General features: G+C 50.1%; 1 protein-coding gene across 4 annotated transcripts in view; it reads right to left on the minus strand.

Moving 5' to 3' along the window:
* CRACDL (CRACD like) overlaps positions 1-26,637 on the minus strand; it is a 145,497-nt gene that overhangs the window by 103,043 nt on the left and 15,817 nt on the right. For 2 of the 4 annotated variants that reach the window (XM_031008321.3, XM_055378472.2), the window contains exon 2: positions 17,446-17,683. The exons of the other annotated variants lie outside the window; for them this stretch is intronic. The gene's annotated coding sequence lies outside the window, so the exon portion shown is untranslated. The remainder of the gene's footprint in view (positions 1-17,445; positions 17,684-26,637) is intronic. 4 annotated transcript variants of the gene reach the window in all.

A 26,637-nucleotide genomic window follows, 5' to 3' on the forward strand; every position in this document is an offset into this window, starting at 1 on the left:
GCACGGCAAGATTTTAGTCAGAGGATCTCATGATCAAATTCAAGTGCAAGGAAGATCCATCCCCTTGGTTACAGGGCTGCTACGGTCTGAATGTTCATGTCCTCTCAAAATTCCTGTGTTGAAATCTTAACCCCAAGCTGATGGCTTTAGGTGGTGGAGGCTCTGAGAGGTGATTAGGTCATGGGGCTGGGGCCTTCATGAATAAGATAAAAGAGAACCCAGAGAGCTCGCTTGCACCTTCCACCATGAGAGGACACAGCAGGAAGGTGCTACCTACGAACCAGAAAGTGGATTCTCACCAGATACTGAATCTGCTGGCGCCTTGATCTAGGACTTCCGGCCTCCAGGACTGTGAGCAAACAATCTCCAGAAGTTTGTTACAGCAACTCAAATGGACTAAGACAGGGCAGAACCGGGAGTGGGGGGCTGTGGCAGGAGGGCTGGCTGGTGGCATGGGACAGGAGGAGTAGGCCAATTTGAGGACAGAACACACAGGACATGGTGCCTGAAGCAAGGCCAGAAAGTGAGGAGAAGACACGGCAAGCATGCACCCAGGTTTCACATGTGGGCATGAGAGTGGATGGTGGAGTCCCTCGCTGAGACAAGACACAGCTGTGCTGGGGAGAGTTTTGGACACATGCATGACTTCAGACAAGAAAATATTTCAGAGGAATAAATCAAGAGCTGAACAGGAATAACTCTTCTAAATTCATCAATTTCATATAAACAAACATATTTATATAAATAGTCTCAAAAGGAAATAAATCCTGAGAGTGGCCCAAAAAAAATCCACCCAAACCTGTGCCCTACATTCACCTTAAGGGGCAAGTCTGGGACAGAGCTGCAAACTCCACAATCTTTTATGCAGCAGAGGAAACCAGACTGTGACCTTCAGGGAGTCCTGACAGCTGCTGTCGGCAGAATGATTGACACTCACAACATGGAAGTGAGCCCTAGGCTGGGGATGTGTTTAAACCTCAGCACAGAACAAACACCCTGTGTCTGGAGGGAGGGCTGGGGTCTGAGCCTGTTGTCAGTGACTACCAAGCTTGTCCAACCTATCTTACTTTGTTGTTGTTGTTCTGTTTTGTTTTCTTTTAGGCTTTTAGCAGCCTGAAGCCATGGTTTTTAGTTTCTGTCTCTAGCGATAAGTGGAAAAGAGGGATGAGGAAGGGGCTTTACTAGACCAGCCAGAAATAGAAACTAAGAACCCATGACTGTACTCTCTCTGCCTTGGACACCCCTGGCAGGCATTGCTCACCCTTCTGGAAATACTTTGCGTTATTTCTAAAGGATAGCACCATAAATCGGACTTGGGTTTGACATACAAGCCCATGGGTTTTGACACACATGTAGAGTCATGTAGCCACCAGCACAGTCAGGATGCAGAATTGTCCCATCACCACCCCACCCCTAAAATCCTCCCCCATGCTGCTCCTTTATAGCCACACACTCTTCCCCCCTGGCAACCACTGATCTGTTCTCCGTCACGATCGTTCTGTCTCTTTGAGAATGTCACAAAAATGGAATCGTACAGTATGTAACATTTTGAGACTGGCTTCTTTCACAAAGTGTGATGCTTTTGAGCTTCATCCAAGCTGTTGCATGTACCGGTGGTTTGTTCCTTTTACCCTTCTGGTATTAAACGTGAAGGCACTGACAGCATCGCTAAATATATATTTGCCTTGCTCCTCTTAGCACCTACATTTTATCTTGCACGGACGCCAAAGAAATCATCTCAGTCACAGGTGTCCTTATCTCAGCACACCAGATTCATAACATGGAGTATGCAGAAAATCAGTGACTTCTGCTGAAACAGATGAGCAAAACACCAAAACCTTGAAGGTTTCATAACTTTTTCTGGTCACTTTAGATTCCTAAATTAGGGAGGTTCCATGTAATCCAATGAAAGGAGAAAAATTAACCTTTATTTTCATTATTTACAAACCTAACTTGGGAGATATAGTTAAGACTCAAGTTATAGTTTTTCCTTACCATTCCCACAAAAATAAGAGGGGACTAGAGGTGCATATAGTCATGGGTTCAGCTGTTCACAGACTTTTGAGCTAGAAGGCAACTCTGGATAATATCCTTGTTTGACAATGTACCCAGCAAACATTTACTGGATGCCTGCCTGTGCACAGCACAGTACTAAAAACAGAGACAGGGGGTGCAGCTCCTGCCCTCCAGGCGGACAGTCCCAGGAGATCCCAGCCGCGGAGCCCACTGTGAGGTTCCGCTGCTGGCTTATTACTGCCCTCTCTGCACCTTGCTTAGGTTCCATTAAAATCCTGATGCTCCCCAAGCTTTCGCCACCAGTGGGTGGGTCAAGGAGCCTCAATGCAGCTGGGGAGGCTGCTAAGGGATACACAGGTTGTCACATATAATCCAAAATGGTGAATTCATAATAACGAATCAAGAGTTAGTTATATTAGGCTGTAGCAACTCTAAAGGTCAAGATACAAAGATGACGAAATCCGCTGAAGGAAAATCCTCTGTTGGTCACTTGACTGGAATGTGAATGTGAGGCTTAACTGTCAGACAGTATTTCACACATAAAAGAGAAAAAACAGCAATGATCAATACTCAAGTGAAGAGCCATGGGCAAGCCGGCTTGGTATGCAATGTGGGGGCCTCAGAGAGGTCACCTCGCTAAGAGCGTGGGGAGAGAAGACATGCCCACAGTAAAAGCATGAAAGCATGGTGTCATGTGACAAGTGACAAATGTGAGGCCTAGAAGAGAAATGTCGCAGAAGTTCAAAAAACGGAGGGCCAGGGTGACCAGCCAGCTCTTCGCATCACAGTCAGGTAGGGCACACCTCCAGTCCCATTACCTGGTCACAGTGAGCATGCTCGGGGCCAGGGCACGTGCACCAGAGTCAGATGGGCTTGCGGGAGCTAAGTCTGACCTCCTTGGCCTGCCCTCGTCTGCCCAGACCCACAGCACCTGCCTGTGGCTCCCACATTGTCTAGAGCTCAGCAGGGCCCACGATGCCCTGAGCGTCTTTCTGACAGCATGGAGAAAAACTCAGCCGTTGTGCGGATGAGGAAGGGAGGCCACGTGTCCCATCACTATGTGCCTCAAGGATGAGTGCAACAGAGCCGCCGCCACCGCTGTGCTTAAGCAGCATAAAGGCTGACCTGTTCTCATGCCTAGAACAGCAAGAGCCTATTTCAAAGAAGATAATATTTTTTTTCTTAAATAGAAGATGAATGCACTTATTTCTGCCAGAAGGTAATCGTCTCCCAAAAGGGGGAAGACAGGCTGAAATCCAGACAGGGGTCACAATTCACAGCCTCCTTTTGTTGTAACTGAAAAATCCCCAGTGATAGTTCATGGCTACCAGGCCTCCCTAAAGTCAAGACGCCAGCAACACACCCTCTGCTTTGTCAAACCAAACAGGGACCTGAACATAAACAAGCTGACATGACTGGGATGTGTCCCTCCCACCCCACCAAGGCAGGGTGGTGGCAGGAACATGAAATTCACCTGCCACCATGCAAACCAGACCATTCCCCAGACTCCAGTGAAGCAATTCCCTGCAGCCACTCCTCTGCCAGCCTGTGGGCCGCTGGGCCACACAAAGGGGTGACACAGAGCTCTTAACCTCAGACGTTAAGCCTTTTAAAAATGTACAAATATGTAATAAGCACCCAAGTGACAAAGATACACAAGAGTCCTCATAGGACCTTGTAGTCAGAGGGAGAGCAGACATAGACAGTTGAAGGAGTCTCCACCAGAAAGAGAAGAATGTTCTTAGGGCAGTGCAGGAGCAGGTGCCAAGTGGACAGCCCAGAGGCTGTGATCCCATGTGTGTGGAACACCTGGGACTGCAGTTGAGCCTGAAGGACAGTGAGGGAATGGCCAGGGGTGGCCCCACAGGCAAGGGGAGTGCCCTAGCAGGGGGACACTGGTGGCAAAGAGCAAGATGTGCTCAGCAGTCAGAGGGGCCCAGTGAGACTGGAGTGAAAAAAAAAGGCATCTATGGAGGAAATGAGAGAAAAGGGCTGAAAGGCCAGGGCGGCCTGATGCTGGAGGCCCAAGGCTGATGCTCTAAGAAGTATGTCTGAGAAGTCTTAGCTCAGTGGGGAGGCAGGTGGACAGAGGCTCAGTAAGAGGGGAGGCAGGGAATGGAGGCTCAGTGGGAGGGGAGGCAGATGGACAGAGGCTCAGTAGGAGGGGACACAGATGGACAGAGGCTCAGCAGGAGGGGAGGCAGGGGGACAGAGGCTCAGCAGGAGGGGAGGCAGGGGGACAGAGGCTCAGTGGGAAGGGGAGGCAGATGGACAGAGGCTCAGTAGGAGGGGAGGCAGGGGGACAGAGGCTCAGCAGGAGGGGAGGCAGATGGACAGAGGATCAGCAGGAGGGGAGGCAGATGGACAGAGGCTCAGTAGGAGGGGACACAGATGGACAGAGGCTCAGCAGGAGGGGAGGCAGGGGGACAGAGGCTCAGCAGGAGGGGAGGCAGGGGGACAGAGGCTCAGCAGGAGGGGAGGCAGATGGACAGAGGCTCAGCAGGAGGGGAGGCAGATGGACAGAGGCTCAGTAGGAGGGGAGGCAGATGGACAGAGGCTCAGTAGGAGGGGAGGCAGGGGGACAGAGGCTCAGTGGGAAGGGGAGGCAGATGGACAGAGGCTCAGTAGGAGGGGAGGCAGGGGGACAGAGGCTCAGTAGGAGGGGAGGCAGATGGACAGAGGCTCAGTAGGAGGGGAGGCAGATGGACAGAGGCTCAGTAGGAGGGGAGGCAGGGGGACAGAGGCTCAGTGGGAAGGGGAGGCAGATGTACAGAGGCTCAGTAGGAGGGGAGGCAGGGGGACAGAGGCTCAGCAGGAGGGGAGGCAGATGGACAGAGGATCAGTAGGAGGGGAGGCAGGGGGACAGAGGCTCAGCAGGAGGGGAGGCAGATGGACAGAGGATCAGTAGGAGGGGAGGCAGGGGGACAGAGGCTCAGTGGGAGGGGAGGCAGGAGACGGAGGCTCAGTAGGAGGGGAGGCAGGGGATGGAGGCTCAGTAGGAGGGGAGGCAGGGGGACAGAGGCTCAGTGGGAGGGGAGGCAGGGGATGGAGGCTCAGTAGGAGGGGAGGCAGGGGACGGAGGCTCAGTGGGAGGGGAGGCAGGAGGATGCAGGCTCAGTGGGAGGAGTGCCCTGGTACCCCTGTGGCAGAGGCAGGCCACAAAACCCACCCAGCAACCACACCTCCAATACCCTCCTCCTCTGGCTTTTCAAAGGAGTCTGGGGGACTAGGTGAGAAAAAGAACAGGGGTGGGAGTAGGGCCTGTCCCCTCTGTGTGCACACGTTTGTGCATGTGTGTGGGCGTGTGCATGCGTGCGTGCAGGTGTGTGTGCATGCGTGTGTGTGGAGGGTGGCGGTGCTGCTTAGTAAAGTACTATTTGTCAGCTCCTTGGTCCCAAGAGATGGAGAAAGGCAGGCCTCTCAAGAACACTAAGCACCCTCCTTCCATCCTGACTTGGCACCCTGAAAATGACGCAAGGGCCCAAGCCCAGCCAGGGAGCAATCTGGCCACTCCACTCCACAGCCTCGTTGGGCAGAGCAGATCAGTCACAGGAAACAGAGACTCCAGTGTGGCTGCGGGAGGGTGCCTCACCTGTGAAGGAGGTCACCCGGCTCCACCTTCTATAATGGTGCCAGGAGGCAAGTGAAGGAAGTCAAGCTCCAGAGGAAGGAGCGCTGAGCCCTTCCCCTCACTTAGGACAGAAAGCGATTCTGCAAGCAATGGGGTTGGCGCACAGGGTCAAGCATGTAAAGGCACGTGGCTCTGCCAGCCCTGAGTTTTTCCCTTGGCTCCACTACTTAGAGTACCGTGACCTTGGACAGGTTCTGCAACCCCTCTCATCTGTGAAATGGGCTCATCCCTCTTTGCAGGGTTGTTGAGAGTTAAATGCTGATGTGTTGGCACAGAGCCTCCATAGAAAGGGCTCAATAAATGGTGACCATTTTGACCATGATGGGCCACTGAGCCTCTGCCACAGTGGGAAAGTTGCCAGCATGACACAATAGGACCTCTGGTTTTAGTTCCCACCAAGATCTGCCCAACCCAGCGCTTGGGAGAACCCTGATCTTCTATATACAGATCACAGGGCATGGCACAAACCTCAGTCCCAGGGCTCCCCCCATCCAGAGCTCAGAGCCCTGAAGGGCAGAGCAGATGTCCTGGGTGGCCAGCCCACGTGGCCTGAGGCCCTAACCAACAAGCAAACTGGGGGCCGCAGGTGGACAGCACAGCTCACAGGGCATCTTATCCTGGATGTGTGACGGGATCTCACACAAAAGTCACATCAGACCACAGGGCCTGCAGTTCTCAAGAAATCCTATGTCTTCTCAAAGTCCTGAATCACAAAAGAGACAGTCTAGAGTCTCCAATTTACACTCTGGGATAGGGCCTCTTTGTTAGAGTCTGGAATGTGGGGTCAGAATGAGCAAAATTGAGTGAACCCCCCTGGGTGTGCATCATGCGACCTGATGCCAGTGAGTATTAACAGCAAGTGACCTGGTGCTGGTGAGTATTAACAACAGCTTGCTGGGAACACACTGCGCCCAGCTGGCTGCACATCAGGATCAAACACAGCCCCTCCCCAGGAACTCGCGAGCCGGGCGAAGCAGTAAGACAGGAACACAAGAGAAGCTGCGAACAAAGGTGGGCGCAATGAAGTCTGGACACCAACCGAGAAAGCGGGACGTCATAGATGGAAGAGCCCCCCATGCCAGGACAGTCAGAAAAGGCCATTCTCCACTGTAAAAAGTTCCAAAGGTCTGCAAAGGGAACAACTAGGGCTAGTGACTCTGACACTGACCGATCCTAAACCGTGACTTGGCAACAGCTCGCAAATGAGATTTATAGGTCAGGGCAGCCCATACGGCACAAGGGAAGAATGTCATCAATGAAAGGAGGCAGGACAGGTGTAGTCATGGACACGAGTGGGCTCGCCTCTCTCAGTGCTGCCAGCCCTGTGCTGAAGGGGTCTCCGGCAGCCTTCACCCCTGCTCTGCCTGCAGGGCCCCAAGTCAGGCCTCCGGAGAAGGCACGTGATGACCCTGCCTCTCAGCCAGGAAACATAATCCTTCTGCTGAGACGGGATCAAGACCTTTCCCTTGAGGACTCCAGCCACGCCAGCAAATGATCTGATCAATATGAAGTGGGCTCCCCGAGTGTGTGGGGCGCCTGAGTGTGGGGGTGTCAGGGGCTCCTGAGCAGTGGGCACAGGCATTCTGGTCTTTGGAGTAGATGTATCCCCTCTCCCAATTCATAAACCAGGCTTCTGGCTTCAAAGTAGTATAAGATGAGCGTAGGTGGGTATCGCTGGCTACTGCCGGGGCCTGACCATCCCTCGAGCTGGAGGGAAGGGTCTGTAGGACAGAGGGCCCTGTGCTAGCTAGGCCTCTCCTCACCGGGCAAACTCTCAGAACTTGCCACGGCCCAGCCTCCCTGGCCTCTGGGACCCAGAGTCACCCCCGATCTCAGTATTCCAGGCTCAAGTCACCTCTTCATCCAGAAGACATCCTGGCCCACAAGTCTTCTCTCCCAAGGTAGGCAAAGAAGCCCCAGAAAACATGCCCCCACATTTACTACCTCTACTTAGGAAAACGAACCGACTGTCCTAGAGCCTACGACCAGCTTTTACCACTCCCTCCAGGAAGCTTCGCATGCTGAGATGAAAACACCCTTCCCCTTGGGGTGCACCCCCAGGGCCGCGCTAGCACTCTCTCCCAACTGCACAGCAGCAGGCGGGGGACCCTCATCCCTATGACCCGAGTGCTCCTGCCCATTTGCTGTGAGGATGGGATCAGCCTCTGCTCCTTAGGAGACCTAACCTCAATGATGCAGAAGCCTGCAGAGAGCTCACTTCTCCGAGCCCCGGGGCTTCACGTGAACTGGCAGATTCAGCACCTTGATCAAAACAGCCTGAAGCCAAAAGGAGCTCCCTTCGGGCCTCAGCTTCCCTCACTGCTGCACAGACTCACGGCAAGGCTCACACCGAGTGCGTTCACTGCTCCATCCCTGGGGGCGCATGGACCATGATTGGGGGGCTGAGGGACCCGCTGTCTTAAATTTGCCAAAAGCCCACCTTCAAGACACATCGCTTGTAAAAATTCCCTGATTTCAAACCCATTTTGTTTCACCCCATGCCTAAAAATCTCACTAAGAAAAAAATAAAGGAGTCCTCTAACTGTTTCTCAGTGAGGCGTAAGAGCGGACATCGTCTTCACTCTTAAATAATTCCACCTTGCGGAAGAAACCACATCTCAGTGGGCATGTGGAGGAGACAGATGATTTAAACTACTGCAAACACTTAAATCAAGGAATAATTCTTTTTCCTAATGTGCCAATATACCAATGATGAAACCATTTGCATCTGATTAACCCCAAACTCTGAAAATGCACTAGACATTCTCACAAGCTTCCCCCTCTAATTGCTTTTGAAGTTAGTCTCAGTAGTCATTTTTAAGTCAGATACATCACTAAATTATGAAGAAAAAAATATTCTTTCCAGGATCATCCTTCAACATGCACACGCGTCCACGTGCATACACATGAGCGTGGTCCTGTGGTTAAGAAATGCTGCTGCATTCAGAAGTCCTGCTCTCCCGGCCCTCAGCCTGCGTGATGCTCCTTTGTCTGATCTCTGGCATGTCCCCTAGCTGCTCGGTGCCCAGAAAGACATCTGCAAAACAGAGGGACACAGCCTCATGTAAGAGAGCCCTGAGCCACTTTCATCCCAGGTGTCATCGATACTTGGAGTTCCCGTCAGCCTCAAATGCTGTGAGGACAGGGTAAAATGATCCCTAGAGAGTTATACAAACAGAAGGAACACTGAGAGGTCAGACGCTGAACACAAAACAGTGTGATCGAGGGGCCCACTTTCCACGCATCCTCCACTGAGCTATTGCAATCCCTTTCCTTACTTAGGTACACCCTCATTGTCCTTTCCTCGGGAACAGATCTCCAGGAAGCTCCCCACTGCAGTTACTACAGCATCACAGTGGCCATGTGACTCTCTGTCCCAGCCACACACCCCATCATTCATTCAGCACAGGAAGTCTCTCCATGGGAGCCCTCCAGCAGAGAACCAGCCTTGCCATTTGAAGACCTGGATCCTTGTCCCTGATGAGCCACCACATATGGGAATGGCCTTGGGAAACCCATGTGATTGTCCTCAGCCTGCTTCTTCATCTGAGCAGATGAAGACGTCATTTTTTCTTATCCAGTTTGAGGATCCAATTAGATAGTGCACATGAATGCCCAGCCTTCCAGGTGACAGTGGACCCATGAGTGTTTATTGACTCAATTTTCATTCAAGAAGAACAAAGCCACCTTTATTTTAATTTATTTCGTTTCATTCAAGAAGAACAAAACCACGTGGGCCCCCTCACTGCTCAATTTGTTTTATTGTGTCTCTATGTTTATGAAGAATATTGGTTTGTAATTTCTTTTCCTTTTTAAAACAATCATGGTTATACCTGCTGATATAGTTTGGATATTTTGTCCCCTACCCAATCTCATGTTGAAATGCGACCCCCAGTGTTGGAGATGGGGCCTGGTGGAAAGCATTCTGGTCGTGGGGGTGGATCCCTCCTGAATGCTTTGGTGTCTTCCCCATAGTAATGAGTTCATGCTAGATCTGGCTGTTTAAGAGAGGCTGGGCCCAGCCGGGCGCGGTGGCTCAAGCCTGTAATCCCAGCACTTTGGGAGGCTGAGGCGGGTGGATCACGAGGTCAGGAGATCGAGACCATCCTGGCTAACACAGTGAAACACCGTCTCTACTAAAAATACAAAAATTTAGCCGGGCATAGTGGGGGGTGCCTGTAGTCCCAGCTACTCGGGAGGCTGAGGCAGGAGAATGGCGTGAACCCGGGAGGCGGAGCTTGCAGTGAGCCGAGATTGCACCACTGCACTCCAGCCTGGGCGACAGAGCCAGACTCTGTCTAAAAAAAAAAAAAAAAAGAGAGAGGCTGGGCCCTCACCTCCCTCTCTCTTGCTGCCTCTCTTGCCATGCAACATGCTGACTCCCCCTGCCTTCCACCATGCTTGGAAGCTTCCTGAGGCCCTCACCAGAAGCAGATGCCAGCACCACATTCCCTGTAGTCTGCAGAACCATGAGTCAAATAAACCTCTTTGCTTTATAAATTACTAAGTCTCAGATATTCTTTTATAACAACTTTTAAAAACTCTTTGCTTTTTAAGTTACCCAGTCTCAGGAATTCTTTTATAACAACACAAATGGACTAACACACTGACCTCAAACTTATTTGGGAAGTGTTACTCCCTCCTCTGTGAAAGATTTAGTCTAAGACTGGTGTTACCTCATTTGTTTTTTTGTTTTTTTTTGAGACAGAGTCTCGTTCTGTCACCCAGGCTAGAGTGCAGTGGCACGATCTCTGCTCCATCTCCTGGATTCAAGTGATCCTCCTGCCTCATCCTCCCGAGTAGCTGGGATAACAGGCACATGCCACCATGCGCAGCTAATTTTTGTATTTTAGTAGAGACAGGGTTTCGCCATGTTGGCCAGGCTGGTCTCGAACTCCTGACCTCAGGTGATCTTCCCGCTTCGGCCAACCAAAGTGCTGGGATTACAGGCGTGAGTCACCATGCCCGGCCTAGGTGTGATTTTTTTTTTTAAGTTTACCCTGCTAGGGGTTCCCTGAAATTCTAGAATCTGTAGGCTGATATTTTTTCATCAAATTTGGAGAAATTTCCTCAAATATTTTTTGGCCCCAATCTCTCTCTCATCTCCTAAATTCCAATTGCACGTGTTGGGCTATTTGATATTATCTCTCATATGTCACTAAGGCTCTGCTAATTTCTTTTCAGTGTTTCGTCACTCTGTGACTCAGTTTGAATGGTTCTTATTGATTTGTCTTCAAGCTCACTGACATTTTCTTCTGCCAGTGTCCAAACTGCTCTTAGATCCATCCAGTGAATTCTTTTTCTTTTTTCTTTTCCTTTTTTTTTTTTTCTGTTTGAGACAGAGTCTCGCTCTGTCATCAGGCTGGAGTGCAGTGGCGCAATCTCGGCTCACTGCAACCTCCACCTCCCCGATTCAAGCAATTCTCCTGCCTCAGCCTCCTGAGTAGCTGGGACTACAGGCGCATGCCACTACGCCAGGCTAATTTTTGTATTTTTAGTACAGACGGGGTTTTGCCATGTTGATCAGGCTGGTCTCAAACTCCTGACCTCAGGTGATCCGCCTGCCTCGGCCTCCCAAAGTGCTGGGATTACAGGCGTGAGCCATCGCACCTGGCCATCCATCCAGTGAATTCCTCATTTGAGATAGTATATATTCTAGCTTGGGAATTACCATTTGGTTGTTTCTTAAATTGCCACTTCTCTGCTGAAATTCCTATTTGTGCACTCACTATGTTTGTATGGGTTGGTATTTATCGACCTTTTCTCTTTGTTATTTGTCTCACTGTCCTGCCTCTCTAGTGATTTTTTTAATTGTATGCTGGATATTGCAGATAATAATTTGTTTGAAGAGTGCTGAGTTTTATTCTGGCAGAGAGTTAGTTGACTGGCATAGCATCTGGATCCTAACAAGGCTTGTTTTTAGGTTTTGTTATGGAGAGTTTAGCGTGGTCTTGGGGCTAGAGCAGTCTTATTCCTAATGTATGACGTTTCTGTGATCTCAGATTCAATGTTCAAGGTGCTCAGTAAGGTCTCCTCACTCTAGCAGATTGGAACTCTAAGTCTTGGCCAGGTGCAGTGGCTCACAACTGTAATCCCAGCACTTCAGGAGGCCGAGGTGGGTTGATCATCTGAGGTCAGGAGTTCAAGACCAGCCTGGCCAACATGGTGAAACCCTTTCCCTACTAAAAATACAAAAATTAGCTGGGCATGGTGGTGGGCACCTATAATCCCAGCTACTCAGGAGGCTGAGGCAGAAGAATCACTTGAACCCAGGAGGCGGAGGTTGTGGTGAGCCGAGATCACGCCATTGCACTGCAGCCTAGACGACAACAGTGAAACTCCATCTCAGGAAACAAAACAAAACAAAACAAAACAAAAACTCTTAGTCTCCCAGCACAATGTGACTGTGTGACTTCCAGGTTGTGTTTAGCTCACCATCCTCCCCACAATGTCCTGGCCAGTAGTTGTTCTCTGCCGAGCCTCAAAGAGTTGTTCCCTGTGCAAATGCAGCTTAGCATTTGGCCAAGACTCAAGATCACTTTGAAGACTTCTGAAGTCCCTTCTCTGCTCAGAACCCTCCTCTCCACTACCCTCCCTGCAAGTTCCAGCTGCCTGCACTCTGATCTCTGTTTCTTGTGCTCAGCTCTCTGGTGGCCTCTGCTTCCCTTGTACCTTTGTTTTGAAGGCACTCCCAGACTGAAAGCCAGAGTGAATGTGGGGCTTGACTCACATGCTTCCAGTTGGACCAAAGACCTGCACTGAGTGTTGTTCCATTCTCGAAAACAGTTCCTTCATGCATTCTGTCCAATATCACAATTGCTTGAGAAAGAAGAGTAAGTCTGATATTTATTATGCCATCATGTCTGGGATTGGAAGTCTGATTACATTTTAAAAGGTGACTCTGGTTGCTGCGTAGAAGAGACTGCCAGGTGAACTACATACACTAAGACCAGATGAAAAAGGGTGATGAGGGAGTATTTCTTGAAGCAGAAAACCTAATGTTTCTGCACGTGTTAAACATCTCTGCAAATTTTGCAAGGCATCAGGAGTAAAATGTGTACCTTCAGTAAACCCATGGGAATAGAAGGCCAGTTTTCATCTCTGACGTCAGGTAGAACATGCAGTTTTGAAGCTGGAATGGGAGGATCTCACCTCATGGTTTTTCTGGCCCAGCCCAGCCACTCCGTAGCAGGAGCTGCCAGTACCCTGGAGCTCCTTTCATGTTCAAAGCTGTAACCAGTAGACGGACTGGCTGTCTCAACTGGGAGGCAAGCCACAAGAACAGAAGAGCCTAAATGTGTGGCCTAGAGAGCTCCGAGGTCACCCTCAGGTAGGGCATCTCTTCCAGACAATTCCAAAATCTCAGCTGTGGGACAGGAATGGGTCCCACACCGCCTCTCTTGCAGATGCCATTCCATGTCAACCCTCCAGCAAAAGTTATTTACCTGGCAAATGCCTGCCCTGTCCCTGCAGTGAGTAGTCTGGCAGGGGAGAGGCTAGCCATCCTTCCTGGCCACACAGCTGGATGGCTCCACAGTTTCTCCCATCCCATAGCCTGTGGATAGCCTGTCAACCCAACAGCTTGGAAGTGAACAGAAAGATTTTATCAGCCCAAACAAAAACCCAAAGCCAAACTCACTCTATTGCTGCAAATGCCTATCAGGCAGATAAACTCCATTAAGGTCTGTCCCCTCCCTTCCCTGGTACAAGCTGCCACTTGCCCTGGACAACAGACCAAGGCTCGGGTTTCCAAGGTGGCTTACAGTCCAATGACCTTCCCTTCTCTGGTGTTGCCTCCATCAGTGGTGCAACAACATTCAGAGTCTACCGAAGGCTGGGACCTACACTTGGGAAGTGGAGTGAGCCTCACAATTTCCATTAAAAGTCCATCTGTACAGAAATAAATTTCATTCATACCTCATCTGTTTTCTCTCAGCCTAGCCAGAGTCCCTATATTTATTTGTATCAGTAAATTTGCACAGCCAGAATAATCCTAAAGGTTCACAGGTCTACACACGGAAAAAGCCCACTGCCCCAAACTTGTCTTACCCAGCCCTGTGTTTAAAAGCTTCATGCAAACACTGAGAGTACAGGATGTATAAATGCGTCCTGAGTTTAAGCCTCACACAGTGAATCAGCATCTCAGCAGCTCTGCTTCCTCTGAGACTCTGGGGAGGTTTCTCCAGTGAAAATTCAGAAGAGATTGGCAGAAAGCTGTCAAGCGATTGCTATGTATGGTTTCTCTGCACATCAGGAGATTCATGAGCCCTAGATAGCAACAGCAGATTCTTAACTGTCCCTTATGATATTTGCATTTGATTCCCAGTGCTTCTCAAGGGGAACTTATTTGTTCACAAAATTGCTTTCTTTATTTTGGTTCAACTTGCTTCTGGTTTACACATAAAAACTGTGATGTCACTGCTGTAACTTATAAGAAGGGGTGAGCAGGTTCAGGAAAACCCTTATTACACATCTGAGAAAGCAGTTATGATTATGAGATAAGGATGCAATCCCAGGGGAGGTTCTAAATGTTTCCATCTAATCTGGACCCAAGCAACCGTAGTCAAACCACTGTTCATGAAATCTGTGGGTGCAAACAAATTGAGCTGTCAGGCTTCAGGACGCGAGCAAACACTGGCCAGGCAAATGGCATTTCCTCCCTCCAGCACATTTCTGCTGCTGACCCGCCTGCTCTAAGGCCCACTGAAACCTGACGCCCAGACCAGCTGGCCTCTCCAGGGAACGGGCCTGGCACCAAACGCTCCATCTGTTAGCACACCCCAAGCCACCTGGCCACTTTGCTCTTTTTCCCTGGTTCCCTTACAGGCAGGAGAATCTTGTTCCTCTGCCACCTGTAAACTCACAGAGCCTGTCTCAAGGTACAAAGCCCATCAGTGAGAGTGGCAGAGGGCCAGCAGAGTAGCTACGGAAGCCAACAACAAAAGGAATGGGTAGCAGGGCTTGGGCCGCTTTCAAAAAGGGGAAACTTAATTCTGAAGCAGGAAATGGCTGCATTTTGCCCCGATTCCCACCCCTCCGGATTAGTACATCATGAGTAGTCAGTAACGCCATCTCTCCCACATCGCACTTTCCCTATAACTTGGCACCACTTCCCACCTCGGAAGGATGGCTCTGTCTCCTCCTCCAGCTGCTCCTACCTGCAGGAAGCCGATTTCAGAGACCTCTTGCCAAGGGGGCTGTGAGCTGGGATGCACCCTCAGGCATCCCAGAGGAGACTGAGAAGAGGAGACTGTCTCACCTCTGAAAACTAAGAAGCTCCTTGAGGCCAGGTGTGGTGGCTTACGCCTGTAATCCCAGCACTTTGGGAGGCCAAGGCGGGTGAATCACCTGAGGCCAGGAGTTCGAGACCAGCCTGACCAACATGGTGAAACCCCGTCTCTACTAAAAATACAAAAAATTAGCTGGGCGTGGTGGCGCATGCCTGTAATCCCAGCTACTTGGGAGGCTGAAGCAGGAGAATCACTTGAACCTGGGAGGTGGAGGTTGCAGTGAGCCAAGATCACGTCACTACACTCCAGCCTGGGCAACACAGCAAGACTCTGTCTCAAAATAAATAAATAAATAAATAAATAAATAAATAAATAAATAAATAAATAATGCTCCTTGTTTCCCAGCCACTGTTTTGAGGATCCCCCAAAACCAGAGTCTGCTCTGCTCACAGTGACAACCGTTTCTACAAAAGAAGGAGCAGCCTCAAAGCCGAGAGAGTGGGAGTTGGAGTGTTCCCTCCCTCCACACCCACCTGCCATCAGAGCTCAGGGTTGCAGTTCACCAGGCCTGGCTCCATTCACCTGCTGGTGGCCTCGGCCAGGGTTTGCCCTGACAGGGCCCATTTCCTTTTCTGCAAAGTGGAGCCGATAATGTGGTGCCTCCTCTCACGGGTGACAGGAGGATTAAATGAGGCGATGTAAATAAGGTGTTGAGCTCAAGGTTGCAGGGAATTACCGCTCAGTAAAAGAGGGGCTGTTCTGGGCTTAGCTTCCAGTGAGTTTGCTGGGCACAGAGAATCAGAAAAATCTAAGACACCTTTATTTTTAAAGCGAGGCTGAGAAGTTGTCAGCAGCACATCCTGGTAGGACAGTGCCAAGCATCGGGGGAGCAGCAGGCACCTGGGTGAGGTGCTGAACTGAGAGGCGGGAGACCCCCACGCCCGTGCTTCTGCTCTCATCACAGGCACACCCCTCTTCTGCTTTCTGGGCCTCAAGTATCTCGTCCTTAAAAAGGGCATATGAATTCTGGCCCTGCCCCCCTCATAGTGGACGGGGGCTCAAGCGAGACTGCTGGGTGCACACTGGGCCTTGCAAAGAACAGAGGCTACATCAGTGGGAGGGTTTCTCCAGATGTGTGAGACCCTTTGCACAATGCCTCCGGGGCTGGTACCGGCAGAGGGATGTGGACAGGGTGGGAGTCCACAGCACTTAGCAAGGGGCCTCCACATGCCACGGATCACATCAGGCTCTGCAGGGACAAGGCTGAGGGCAGCAAGGTCCCCGCTCTCAGACTCTCACAGTTGAGAATTTCCCACTTCGTGTGCCAGGCCCAGTTGTCATCCAACACGCGTTGTCCAAAGATCAAAGAGAAGGACCAGATCCCAGTCAGGGGTGCCAGTGCCAGGAAGGGAGGCGCCTGAAGGACAGTGTGCTCCCAAGCCCACCTGAAGGAGCTGGTGGGTGGCCCCTTATCAATGCTCTGCAGCCAGCCCACCCTGATTTTGTGAACCCGAATGCTGGTGACCAAGGCCAGGTCAGGGCAGAAACCATCTGGCTTAGCCTCCAAGCTGGGCCACCCCGAGAACATGAGGGTGTTTTGTTTTCCTCCCAGTCTGCGGTGCTCACAAAATTAAACCCACGGAAACCCCAAACATACCAATCCCTGCTCCGTGTGTGTTTCGCATGTGGCTACGGGAAACCCACAAAGGTAACATGATGTGCCCATACCACATACCAAAGCCTCTAGAGATGTGTTTTTCTAGAACAATGCTGACACGCTTGTGATTAAATATTTTACTGTTCCATCTAGCTGACTCATTTGGTGGTGACACAAGTGCCTGACCCCTCCACACCCCTGGGAGGCACAAAACCCACCCTGCATTTTGCCCTAATGAGCAGAGAGTGACAAGTGCTGCTCCCCTGTTTTCTGGTGTGACAACCACTGGCGTCCTGGGCAGCATACCTGTGCCAGAGTTTAGAATGAGCAGGAAAGGCGCAAGGGCAAATAAAACATTTTGCAATATATTAAAGTACCTGTGCTAACAATTCTCTGCCTTTTAACAAAAAGGCAGTTCGCAAAGAGTGAAAGAACGCCAGTCAGGAGGCGATGCATTGTCTGGTATTGGCTCTGCCTGCCTGGGTGTGCTGGGGGTAGGTGAAGGCACTGAGCCGGCCGTCTCTGCTAGACTGTGAGCAGTGAGCTCGGTGATGCTCACACCTGTCTGCCACTCGATCCCCAGGCATGACCTGGCCACACCCATGCAGGGTCCATGTTTGTCTCCGGCAGGCGGGGGTCACACCAGCTGCGGCTTTGCAAGGCCTGGTCCTTTGACCCTCTGCTCATCTATGATCGGGCTTGTGCTCAGCTCACAGCAGGCTTTCCCTGAATGCCCTGAGGTCTATGACAGCTCCTGAAAGCCGACCCCCACTGTGGTTGAGGGTACTGACTCTCAGCCCCCGCCTGGCACAGCCTCCCCCTCCCCATTGCAGCCTTGCTGAAACGCAGCTGAGCTAATTCTGGGCTCCCTGCCACCCTCACAAGCCCACGCTGCACATGCTCTGACTCACGGCTGAGGCGTCCAGAAGCAGGGATGGGAAGGAAGGCTGCTGCCAGGCACCCACTTGGCATCAGTCAATGGCCAGGGGTCCGTCCTTGGGCCTGACGGTGGAATCCGGGGGTGGATCTGAGACCTCTATCCGCTTTCATCAAATCATACTGGCAGTAGCTAAGCCCACATTTTAAAGCCAGTGAATTTCTTGAGACATGCAGCCATATACTCATAGCACACAATCATGGAGTTAAAACCTGGAATTAAAAATTAAACCTGTTACTCTTTATCACTGAGACCTATTTCAGCATGTGGCAAATTCTTACACTACCGCCACATTTCCCAAACATAAAAACCATTTGATCAGAAAAGAAGGGAAATAATTTGCCTCCAGAAGTTCAATGCTATCTTATTTGAAAACCTTTTCCTGAAGACCTACTATGTGCTCTCCCTCTGAGTATGCCAGAACCTAAGGTGCCATCCCCACCCTTGAGAATCCTTGGTCTGTGCAGGAGGCAGACAGGCATGTCTGTAACCCACTTGTAAAGGAAGTGTGTGGAGTGCTGTCTAGAGGGAAGCCACACGAGAACGGTCACCTCTGTCTGGGGTGGGGGAAGGGAAGAGAGCTGGCAAAGCTACTCAGGGTGGTCCGTGGGCAGTCAGCCAGCGGGGCAGGTCCCTGGGCAGAGAGGACACAGGTGTGAGGCCTGTGGTAGGGGAGTGCTTGGGGAACAGGGAGTACAAGACTGGAGCCTGTGCGGAGTGTGGGGAAGGGCTCAGACACAAGAAGCACTGTGGTCAGACTGGGAAGGACCCACGGGGCTGGCTGGGAGGAGATAGATTGGAGGGTGCAGGCAGAGGGCCAAGCCGATGGACTCACCCGGGAGTCCCTTAGTCACTCAGGACCACACCTCCCACCCAAAGGCAGGTCTGGGCATCTGAGGAGTCACAGAAAGCATGGTCTTCGGGAGCAGAAAGCCCTAGCAAATGTACATGGCTGTGCAAGTGACCTACACGCTCTGAGCCTCCCCAGTCGTTAGAATGAAGATTCAGGCAATCCTTTTCTTGCAGGGTTGTTTACAGGATGCAATCAGCTAAGCTATGTGGGAGCCCTGGCAAGGCGCCTGGCCTGGGGCAGGTGATCCTGCAGCAACCCAGTAGGATGAGATGGGGAGAATATAAAGCCAGCTTCAGACCCAACTCCACGGTTTGTGCTTTATGTGCAGCCCTAGGACCTGGGGAGGTCCTGAATGCATGGAAGCCTCGGCTGCCTCCCTCCCAGAATGCGCATTGTATGTGCCCTGTTGAAAGGCTAAGCAATCACCTCTGCAATGCAGGCTTTCAGCATCATCTGGCCAGTAAGAGGCTGGCTGCCTGCCCATGCCCCTCTCATGACCAGGAGCCAGGAAGCCAAGGCAGGAGCCAGGTGGGGGGAGGAGGCAGAAGCCCCAAGGACCCAGATGACTGTGTTGGTGAAGCTCTTCACTTCAGAGGTAATTGTAATTGCAGACACGGGAAGGGGCCCTTGAGCAACTCGCAGGGTCCTGCTGGCCCAGCTCCCAGCCCCCCACAGCAAGGAGCCCCACCTCCTCACAGGCCTGTTTCCTAGGCTGGACCCTACCCCCTCACTCCCTCCACCCTCCCCTCAAGGTTGGGGCCCAAGCCTGAGCCCACAGCATGAGGAGGAGCCCTGCAGCAGCTTCCAGCAGAGCCTGCAGCCCTCACCCAGACATCAGGTTACGGAAGTTGAGTCCTGTCCCCGCCGAGGTGGGGGGCTCTAAGATTACATGGCTGGATATGGGCCAGGACAGCTTACTGTTAGTTTCCATCCTCTTCAAGGGAGACTTTCTTAAAGACAGGAGCTTCCGCAGGGCACAGAGGAGCTCTGTCCCCTGCCCCCCACCAGCCCTCGCCTGCTTCTGGGGAGCCGACTGGCAACCTCATGGAGCTTCACGCTGGCCCCAGAACTGGGGCTCTCCTGCCAACAGACCCCTCCATCAGTGTCTCTGCTGAATGTGGGGACATGGACAGAGGCCTGAGGCTGGGCGGCTCTGGGCACAGGTCCACTAGCACTCCTCCAAAGAGTGGGTCCCTGGGCAGCCAGCCTCTCTTCCTCCTGTGCCCAGTTAGACAGCGCCATCCCAGGACTCCAGGCCCCTGAGAGAGAAGAAGGGGAAGGCTGCTCCCAGAGCAGGGCCCAGCCCCAGGAGATGCTGTTTGCAGTTGGAGGGTGTCCGGTGGGCAAAGAGGTGCTGTCCAGAGTCCCCCAGGTCTGGAAGACCCAGGGTCTTGGCACCAGCCTCTGTTCACAGTCACAGGTCCCTGCCAGTATGAGTGGTTTTGAGGGGGTTGGCAAAGGCTGCTCAAAGTAGAGAAATAATGAGGGGAGGAAGGTTGACCAGGACAGGACTGGGTCCAACTCATGCTTAGAGTGATAAGAGAAGGCAGAAAAGGACATCACGTGCCAGACCTTAGGAGACTCAGGCTCAGAGACAAGGGGGCACAGAGTGCTGGAGAGGTGCTGGCCACCTGCCCCTTTCTACACGGAACAGCACAGGCTAAGTCCTCCCTTTCAGCCCTGGTGGCAGTGCCAGGAGCCAACCGGAGCAGGTATCACAGCAGTTTCTTTTCTGAGTGCGTGGGAGGCACCTCCTGGAACCCTCAGAGATGAGTGGGGCAAGGCATAGGGCAGGCAGCAGGCCATGGGACCATAGGGACCAGGGATGCCCGGGGACTGGTGGAACATGACTTGCTCTGGAGCCCTGGAGGAGCTGCCTGGGTCTGTGCTAATCCAAGAGACAGGGAGACCTCATGAAAGTCACCTAGATCACAGAGGGACAGCCATCAGCTCTGCCAGGTGAAGGACGAGAGCCACAGAGTGATGGTAAGGGCTGCACTGGGCAGGCAAAGAGGGGACTGCTCTTCAGAGAGGGTGGGCTGCCTGCTGGGGGTGGGGGAAAGAGCTGTGAGCCACACACAGGTGTAGGCAAGGGCATGAGTGACACGTGGAAGTTAGGCAACACCAACTTCAGACAAGACATCAAGCTTTCTCGAACTCTCCCACCGAGGCAAGGCACAAAGGCAATTACTAAGCACATCCGCCGACCACCGCTAAACCTCCTGGCACCCAAATCAAAGCTCTGACCATGAGGACATGCTTTCTAGGCAGCTTGAGTGTTTCAAGGCATGGCCAAGCCTTGTGTTTGACGAATGACAGCCCAGGTGCCCACTGGGCTGGCCGGGCCATTGCCCTCATGGTCACTGGGCCAGGCCTGAGGAACTGTCCCAAACTTACAGAGACAGACAGATGGCACAGATCCAAACTCCCAGGACCCTAGCCAATCTCTGGGCATGCTTACAAAAAGGGGAGACTTCCCTAATTATCAAGTGATTCATTGGATTAGAAAAACTGTACTATGCCCACACAATGTAATACTTCGTAGCAACAGAAAGGAAGAAACCACTGACACACACAACTACATGGATGAATCACAAAATAATCATGGGTTGGAAGAAGCCAAAAAGCGCACGATTCCATTTAAGCCAAATCCTAGGAAACAGTGTGAACTGAGTAATAGGGATAGACAGTGGACCAGGGGTTGCCCTACAGGGGATCTGGGGAGGGATTATGGACGTGCATGAGGAATTTTGGGGAAGATGGATATGTGCACTATCTTGATCGTGGTGTTGGTTTCACAGGTATATACATATATCAAGATGTGTGAAACTGTGCACTTTAAATGTGTGCAGATTATATGTCAATGATACCTCAATAAAGCTGTTTTTTTTTAAAAAATGCTGATTATAAAAATATAGAAAGATATGAAATCTCCCATAATTCTATCACAGCTAACCAGAAATCTCATTTTTATATGTTTCCTTCCAGTCTTTTCCCTACTCCCACACATAAATATCAATTTTTTTTATGTAGGATACAACCTCTCTTTTTAAAAAGTTTTATTATCCTGAATTTTTTTTCTTCTTTTTAATTTTAAAAGTTCTATGCACCCTGGGAAGAGGAGGTGAAGACAGCAGCTCCCCAGAGAAGGGGTGAGAGGCCAGGAGAGGAGCGAGTCCCTGAGTGGGGGCATGGACACAGGGCAGAGCAGCTGCCTGTTGCCCTGAGCAAGAGCCTACCCAGGGTCAGCACCTGTCCTTCGGTATACTTCACCCAAACCATCTCCTTTGCTAAACTGAGCCTAAATGACAGTACTTTGCACCCAGTATCTGCTCAATCAGAATTTACTAAAGGGAATCTGAATAAAATGAAGCTGAGCCTGCCCTCCAACACATCCTGCACCTTCTGTCTCCTATCTTGGCACTGGCCCCTGCCTCTTCCCCATGGGCCTTCTTCTCCCTCCGGCTCGGCCCACTATCCTTCCTGCCTTCTTCATTTAGCCTTAGATCATGAAGTTCCCTCATTCCCTTGTGACTAAGCATCCTTCAGAAATGTTCCTAAGGGCCTCACTGCACTCCGGCAGACGAATGACTCATTCCCCATCATTGGATGTTCAAATTCCTTCCAAATCTGCACCTTTATATATAACATTGTGATGAACATCCTTGCATAGGAATTTTGGACTGCAGATTTAATTGCTTCCTTGGGATAAATTCCTAGAAATGGAATCCCCAGGATAAAGGGAGGAATTCTTTTAAAGGGTTTGAGACATCCTGCCAAACTGCTTGGCAGAAAGCTTGCAGCTTCCTCTCCCAAGGCATATGAGAATCCTTGCCAAACACTTTCACATGCATTGAGTACCATCGTTCACAAAAACAAACAAACAAAAGCAAAGCACACCACAAATTTGTCAATTTAATAGCAAAAAATAGTATCTTACTTTAATAGGCACCTACTTGATTAATGTAAGATTGACTTTCTCACACTTACTGATATTTATTTCTCCTTTTACGAGCAAATTCCTTTTTAAAAATGTGTATACATTTAAAGGGTACAAGCACAATTTTGTTACATGGATATATTGTGCAGTGAAGTCTGGGCTTTTAGTGTAACCATCACCCAAACATTGTACCCAGTAGGTAGTTTCTCATCTCTCACCCATTAATCCTTCCCAGTTGTCAATGTCTATCATTCCACGCTCTATGTCCATGTATATGCATTATTTCGCTCTCATTTATAAGTGAGAACATGGGGTATTTTGTCTTTCTAAGTTATTTCACTTAAGATAATGGCCTCCAGTTCCATTCATGTTGCTGCAAAAGATATGCTTTCATCCTTTTTTATGGCTGAATAGTATTCCACTGTGTATATATATCACATTTTCTTTCTCCAATCATCCATTAATGGACACTTAGGTTGATTCCATATCTTTGCTATGTGAACTGTGCTGCGATGAACATAAAAGTGCAGGTATCTTTTTAAAATAATGATTCCTTTTCCTTAGGGTAGATACCCAGCAGTAGGATTACTGAATTGGATGGTAGTTCTATTTTCAGTTCTTTGAGAAATCTCCACACTGTTTTCCATACAGCTTGTACTAATTTACTTTCCCACCAACAGTGTAGAAGTAGCTGGGTGCAGTGGCTCAGACCTGTAATCCCAGCACTTTGGGAGGCCAATGCGGGTGGATCGCTTGAGTTCAGGAGTTCGAGACCAGCCTGGCCAACATGACAAAACGCTGACTCTACTAAAAATACAAAAATTAGCCAGACATGGTGGTACATGTCTGTAATCCCAGCTTCTTGGGAGGCTGAGGCCCAGGCTGAGAATTGTTTGAACCTGGGAGGTGGATGTTGCAGTGAGCCGAGATCACGCCACTGCACTCCAGCCTGGGCGACAGAGCAAGACGTTGTCTACAAAAAAAAAAAAAAAAAAAAAAAAAAAAAGAGTTCCCTTTTCTCCTCATCCATGCCAACTGTTATTTTTTGTCTTTTTTATAATAGCCATCCTTTCTGCTATAAGATGATATCTCATCGTGCTTTTAATTTGCATTTCTCTAATGATTAGTGATGTTGAGCATTTTTTCATATGCTTGTTGGTCATTTGTGTGTCTTCTTTTGAAAAAATGTCTATTCATGTCCTTTGCCCATGTTTTAATGGGATTTTGTGTGGGTTAGTTGAGTTGTTAAGTTCCTGGTAAATTCTGGATATTAGTCCCCTATTGGATACATAGTTTGTAAATATTTTCTTCCATTCTGCAGGTTGTCTGTTCTCTCTGTTGATTGCTTCTTTTGCTGTGCAGAAGCTTTTTCATTTAAGTCCCATTTGTCTATTTTTGTTTTTGTTGGATGTACTTTTGAGGTCTTAGACATGAATTCTTTGCCTAGATCAATGATCAGAAGAGTTTCCCCTAGGTTTTCTTCTAGTGTTTTTACAGTTTCAGCTCTTACATTTGAGTCTTTAATCCATTTTGAGTTGATTTTGTATATGGTGATAGATAGGGGTTCCAGTTTCATTCTTCTCCATATGGCAATCCAATTTTCTCAGCACCATTTATTGAAAGGGGTGTCCATTTTTATACCAGTGCCATGCTGTTTTGGTTACTTTAGCCTTTTAGTATAGTTTGAACTCAGGTAATGTGATGTCTCTGGCTTTGTTCTTTTTGCTTAAGACTACCTTGGCTCTTCGGATTCTTTTTAGGTTCCATATTAATTTCAGGACAATTTTTTCCTTTTGCAAACTAATTCATATCTCTCACCCACTATCTCATTAAGAAGTTCATTCACAATGAGTTGTTCATATTCATTATTAAAGTTGTTTATATAATACATTAGTCATTTATGTTGCAGACTTTTTTTCTGTCTCTGGTATCATGTGTAGAAAGATGTTTTTCATCCCTTAACTACTTACTTACCTAAATTATTTTTAGCACTTCAATGATTTCATTTTTATATTTAAATTTTAATCCACATGGAATATATTTGGGGGTTTGATATGAGCAAGGGGCCTGATGGCTTCCCAAGTGGTTAAATAGTAACCAGATATATTAACTTTTATATTCCAGTCTTTCTAGTCTGTTCCATGGGCATGTTGTCTATTTCCATCACAATATCAAACTGTTTAAATTATTATAAATTTACAAATTTTTCTGAAACAGGGTCTCACTCTGTTGCCCAGGCTGGAGTGCAGTGGTGTGATCACAGCTCACTGCAGCCTTGAAGTCCTGGCCTTAAGCAATCTTCCCACATCAGCCTTCTGAGTAGTTGGGACTGCAGGTATGCACCACCACATCTGGCTAATTTTTAAAAGGTTTTGTAGAGATGGGGTCTCTCTCTGTTGCTCAGGTTCGTCTTGAACTCCTGGCCTCAAGCGATCCTCCTGCCTCAGCCTCCCAAATTGTTGGGACTACAGGTGTGAGCCACTGTGCCTGGCCTACAATATGTTTTTTAATATGTTTTAACATCTGGTAAGTTATCCACCCAGATTCTGGCTAGGGGTTGCATTAAATCCATAAGTTAATTTGGAAACAACTGAAATATGTAAGATATTGATCCCCCACTGCTGGAACACGCTGAACATCTCTACCTGTACAATGGCTCTTTTGTGTCCCTGGTACAGTTTCATTATCCGGATTGTACACACTTCCCATGAGTATCGTTCCTGGGTATTCCATCTTTGATTCTATCATGAGTAGAACTGCCCACCTGTCACATCTGCTGACCTTCTTGCAGGCAGACAACTACACTGTGCATACTTCGCATGCGTAGGCACTGTCTCTGCAGCTTTCACAAATGGGGCACAGCTGGTTCCAAAGCCTTCACTGAGCGGTCATCCCACAGGCACCCAGGGCTGTCACCACCAAGGGGTGCCAGCACTTTTCTGTGGGACACAGGACCTCCCCAGTCTGGCTGCAGCTTAGTTTGAAACTCCTCTGTCCCCTCCAGCCCTCCAGCACCCGTCCAGTCCCATCAGACACGGCACACTTATGCACACTGGACCCCTCTCCCAGCTGGAAAAGCTCCCCATACTTCCCTGCCTGTGGAAACGGGTCTCACTCCTCTAGATCCACTCCAACGCTACCTCCCCAACCCAAATTCATGAATCCCCACTGGAAGTCCATCTTGCACAGTAGCACTTATTTTAATCTACTTTGTGATAAGAATCACCCACGTGTCTGTGTCCCCTGTCAAGTGTGAAAGCACACCCCACCCTAAGTCATCCTGCCTCAAATCCAGCGCTGTGCCCACAGCTGCAGCAAATGCGTGTTGACAAAGTGGATCAAAGAAACCTCAGGAGTGGAGAACCTGTTCCTCCCTGCTCACTCCCTGAGCCAAAAAGAAGTACTCCAGGAAGACAGGAGGCTGAGGACAAAGAAGCATTTATGCTTCTGCAGAGTGGATGAGGGTGCATGCCAGCCCTGCTCAGCCTGCACTCCCAGAACCTTCTCAACAAGGTCCCAGAACCTTTCCAACAAGAGAGGAGCCGATCCTCTCTCCCTTGGGAAGGTGGGAGCCCCGTCTTGGAAATCAAGTCTGCCTGACTATGGCCCAGACGTGCTCAGGCAAAGGCTAAGTTCTCAGCCCCAGTCACAGAGCAGATTCACCTGCAAAGCTTGTTAAGCCCCAGAAGGTCCCACCCAGCCCTCCTGAGTCAGTCTGGCAGGGCGCGGCAGGGCAGCCACAAGTGGTGCCGATACTGGGCCAATCTGCGGCCCAGGTGAGCGCACCTCCATCTCCCTGGCCTTCCTTGAATAATACAATGCAGACAGGCAAAGGAGGAAACCAACATTGGGCAGTGCCCAGAGGCAGGCCTTGGGCTCGGAAGGTTCTTGACATGTATCATGGTGTTCCCTCAGTGAACGTGGGTGAATTCTTGCCCCCATTTACAGATAAAGATACACAGTAAAAAATGTAAGTCTCATCCCCGAGTGACCAGGCTGGGCCTAGGACCAACCCCACTCCCCTACATTTGAGAAATCCATCCTTTTCTAGCTTAGCTAAAACTCCAAAGTTCCTGAAATTCCCACATATCCATCTCTTGGTAATCCCTAAGGCTGAGGCCCCTGAGCACTTGATCCTGAGACGTGCTCAGAAGCCAGGGCTGCTTGACTCACAGAACAGGCTCTGTCTGAGGTGGGGTCTCTCTGTGCTCCTGCAGCTCCTCCTGCACCCGTGCACAGCTACGCCAAGCCACCGGCCAGCCCCTCCTGTAAGGAGTCATCCCCGCCTCTGTGACTCTGCCCCAGGTCATGGAGACCCTGAGTCCCACTCCCACCCAGGGCAACATTATTACTTTCTCGGGCCCCATGCACAC

This window comes from Gorilla gorilla, chromosome 12 (genome assembly GCF_029281585.2).
Source record: "Gorilla gorilla gorilla isolate KB3781 chromosome 12, NHGRI_mGorGor1-v2.1_pri, whole genome shotgun sequence".
NCBI lineage: Eukaryota > Metazoa > Chordata > Mammalia > Primates > Hominidae > Gorilla > Gorilla gorilla.